The sequence below is a fragment of the Tursiops truncatus genome, chromosome 20 (assembly GCF_011762595.2).
Source record: "Tursiops truncatus isolate mTurTru1 chromosome 20, mTurTru1.mat.Y, whole genome shotgun sequence".
Taxonomy (NCBI): Eukaryota; Metazoa; Chordata; class Mammalia; order Artiodactyla; family Delphinidae; genus Tursiops; species Tursiops truncatus.
The window spans coordinates 33,834,079-33,838,640 of record NC_047053.1 but is presented as its reverse complement, the minus strand read 5'-3'; positions in this window follow the sequence as shown (position 1 = coordinate 33,838,640).

Here is a 4,562-nt window from a genome sequence, read left to right as displayed (position 1 = left end):
CTAGTCCCTTGTTTTAAATATGAGATACGCTGTTACTAGAGATGTTGGTGTACAGTTTTATCTGATTTGTTCTGTTTAAGACTAATTTTTATAGAATTTCCACAGTTTAAATGTTTTAAATAATGGTGCTTCAATTTGGGGTAGTTATGAATACATTTGAATTATGCTTTTAATAACGAAGATATACAATGAACTAGAATATATTTTTACATCCCTGAGAGATTTCTTTAGTAGTAGAAAATTCAAAATGTCCTTCTGACAAACACTATCATCCTTCAGCTATGAAATAATGATGTAGAAGAGCATTTCAAGAACTTTTAACTAGTTTTTGGTCTTAAAATCCTGTATCAAGATTTTTTTAACCTGGTCTTGTTGGATTATAAATGTATTTATTTCTATGTATGGGGTGTATGGTACATATAACAAGGGTTTTTTTTTTTTTTAAAACTGATGCTTAAGGTAATGGGGATGTGGGGGGGTCGTGTACAGCAAATTTGGCAGCACGTTTCTACCTACAGCCAGCTTGTGACTGTGTAAAAATAGTAGCTCCAGCTACATATACCATGGCAGTTCTCTGTGCTTTATAATTTTCAGATATTGTCGTCAGTTTGTAGGTGGGGAAACTTGAGTTAGTGCATTACATGACTCACCCAGTGACTTACGGCTCCATGTTGGTGGAGAAACTGGCACATGGAATCTAGGTCTCTGCCTTGTGGTCCGCTACCTTACTGTTTATGCCACTGTATTCATTCTAATAGGCATAATAATAGGCTACAGAATTTACTAAAATACCCTCCACCAAGCTTTGGGAAATAATGAAGCTGCCACTTCAGAGGTTTTGTATGAGAATGCTATGGGGACGGAGCTTTCCTGGCTTACCTAGCTAATCCTGGAGATGCGGCAGTAGATGGATGGGTTATCTCTGAATTTGTCAGAGATGATTCATGTGAGGATTAATGTAAGATGGGAATCAGTCTAATACAAAGTCGACCACCTCCCAAGCACTGCCTTGTGTAGTTTAACAAGATTTTGGTTGTAGGAATAAAGGTCATAAAGTGATAGTTTATTCTATTCTATTCCTATTCTATTACTAAGTGTTAAAAACAGAAGAAATTTACTTAAGTGTTAAGGTACTTAGTCATCATGAGGGTATTAAAGTGCCAGCTTTGCTCTGCTCTGCCTCATGTAGAGTCAGTAGCTGACTGACTTTAATGAAGTACACTAAACAAGTTCATGAAGTCTTCATCGTCTTCATCTGTATGGATCACTGTTGAAGCTAATGTAGGATTTGAGGGGGAGGCCTGGTCCCTTGAGGTGTCCATGGCTAAGGTCTGGCCTTAGTTGTGGAGATCTAGAAATTGGGTCACACCCAACACCCAAAATTATCAGGCTCAAGAGGAAATTATTCTTACTAACCAAATTCACAGAATCCAGTATAGAGGCCATGTGCTAATTTACACTAAGAAATACACATTTCTGTCATGTAGACCAAAAAGTTGTCAGTTGGCTTAATGCATCTCTTTGAAAAGCCTTTAAGGGGAGCCAATTTTTATTAACCAGAAGATTACTTGATAAGATTGGAATCAGCGATCAGGGTTTTTTAATTTTGGAAAATTTAAGACACAAAAGTAGGAAAGTATAGTTAACTTTTATGAAAGTCCATCACTCAATGGCCATTCTTACTCTTTGTGTGTGTCCCCTGTCATTTTCAAGTAAGTCTCAGACATTTAATTTGTAAATATTTATGCATGTATCACTAAAAGATAAAGAACAGTTTATTAATTAAAATAAATTGGATGAACTTTTAGTTGGTCAACTGTAGTACTGGTCTGGTAGCTTACTTTCCATTGTGCCTCTCAAGGGGACGTGGTAATTGAGTCTGCTGTTCTGGCATCCTCCCTTCTGCAGGGTAGAGACACTGCATCATCGCCCTTTTTGTTAAGACATTTTTTCTTCAAACAGATCATAATACAGTAATTTTTCAATTTAAATTAAAACCTTTCTTGCCTTCTTGAGCTAATCATATTGCCAGCCTAGAGACGCTTACCTTCTTTCCTTATAGCATTACTCACCTGCAGGTGATCTGTCTGGTTCCTTCAATATAGTTAGTGTCACAGAGGATAACCAGCCCTATTTCTAAGGTCTGAGAACACTTTGACCGTATGTAGATTGAGTGCAGCTACCTGATTAAAAGTTTCTAGAGATGTTAAAACAAAAATTTAGGGTGAAAGTTTTTTGAGCTTGTGTACATTCTTTGCTTCTAAAAATGCATTGTAGATGAGCTGTGCGAATGTTTTTAAACATTCTAAATGTGCATGATACAAAAAAAAATACTTGAGAATTGTGTATATTTTCTGTGGGATGGGACTTCAGGGTTGGTTTTCAGGTTTGAGTTTGGACTGATTTTTAGTTTATGAAAGAACCCCAGGTGACTGCTTTTTAAGAATTTGTGTGACAATTGTAATGCTTGTATATGGTTCAGAAAAACAACAGAAGTGTTTAGTGATCTGTCTCTCTTCTACTCCTGTCCCTCTCTTCCTCCTCTACAGGAGCTACTAGTGTTAAGAATTGTTTTTCCAAGTGGTTTTTGTGGGGAAGTGGGGGTGAGGGATGTAACCATTTATGTATGAATCTTTTAGGGTATATGATAGTATAGCGTACGTTCTGAATCTTGCTGTTCTCACTGAGTATATTTAGAGACATTTGAGACATAGGAGGTAGGAATTTCAAGTTTAAACAAGCAGTTTTCAAAAGTACATTTCGAGTAAAAGAGAATTAAATGTATTTTTCATTGTTGTATTAGATTTTTTAATTTTCTAGTTTAAAAATGCAGTTTGAGAGTTTCATAGTTGATCTGTTTCTTCCCCTCAGCCATCTCAAATAGATCAGTTGTCAACAGCTTTAAAAACGTTTAGGAACAACAGCTTTCGAAAACAGTTTGGCATAACTGTGCCATAACTTCTTGTGGCTATTCCACCCCTAGATACATACCCTAGAGAAACTCCTATGCCTGTGTGCCAGGGGATGGATGTAAAAATGTCATAACCGCATCGTTTGTAATAGAAAAGGAAATGGAAACAAACTGGAAAGACTTCAAACGTCCAACAGTCCACTGGATAAATATTGTGGTGTATTCCTATAGAGGAATTACACAGAAGTCAGACTGAACTACAGCTGCACATGTGAACAAGGAGGAGTCTCAATGGTGAAAAAAGCAAGTTGCAGAAGAATACATCCATGGTGGTTCCGTTTCTGTGAAGGTCAAAACCAGGCCGTTAAATATATGGTAAATGGAAAGCAAGGAAATGATTAACACAATTCAGTACATTGGAGGGATGGAGGGAGATCATGAAGGGCAAGGAGGAGCCTTCAGAGGAACTGGTGGTGATTGCTGAAGCTGGGTGGGTGGTTTCTTTTTTAAACTGTATGTGTATGTGGTTTTGTATGTATGATATTTCTTAATAAAATTTAAATTAAAAAATGGGAAAAGGTCTTGGTGAAGGTAGTAAGTAGTAAAACATACGTAAACAATGTGTTCCATGAAATTAATCTTCAGTGAGTAGCAGATGTAAAGGGTACTGCTTCTCAAGTGCCAGATTTAGGGTCTTAATTGTAGTCTTCGAAAGCTAGAAACAGGGCCTAAATATATGTTTTCTTTGTGATACATTATTTTTATCTTGATGTTATTTTCATTTGGATGCCCGCCAGGGAGCTGATGCTGCTTCTGCTGTGTAAGCAGCTTCCAAGAAAGCTTTTCTGTCAGATTTATGCCAATCCAGGAAGGGGAGCTGCTGAGGTGAGAAGAGCCATTTTCCTGACCTGTCAGCACGTCCTTCCCTTTGTTCAAGTTACATTGTCACCTCAGAGGGGCCGCTCTTTGTCCTTGTTCTACTCTTAATACGAATACCATGAAGTGTTTAAATAATGTTTGCTCTTTAAGGGGAAAGTGGTTGAAACTTTACCCTAATCTGAACATTTTCCACTTTTTTGGCATTCGTTGCGATGTGTTGATGTAATGCCTCAGTGTCCCTTCGCCCTTCATCAAAGGTGACCTATGAAGAACTTGGAGGTGAGAGAACAGTGGCCTATTTCATGTGCTGGAGGAGACAAGACATTGTGCTTGCCCAGAAGGTCTCTGGTAATTAAAGATCAGCCTTAAGGTCTCAGTTCCATGAGGATTAGAGATCATTTCACACGGGTGTGTAAAGAAGTGACAGTGTGGTGTGTCTTGTTGGAAGTTGGTAAATGGAGTCAGGCATGAGTGCTTCCAAGGTAACAAGCACTAGAAGTTAGCAAGTTGACCCAGAAGGATTCCGGGTGGTGTGGTAGGGAAGAACCTAGCACGGGGTGTGATCATAACCCACCTTGGAGCTAGTTAGTGAGGGTGCCAGCTTGGTTTTATTTTTTCACCTGTTTAATAGAGTTCAGTGCTGTATGCTGTGCCTTGGCTTTTCTGCAAGTTGTATGTTAAAAGTACCCTCAAAGATGACTTGTGTTAAGTCATAGGTAAGTTAAAAAGTGTGTAAAAAGGAAATGATGGTAAGAGATGGTTTTAGAAACTG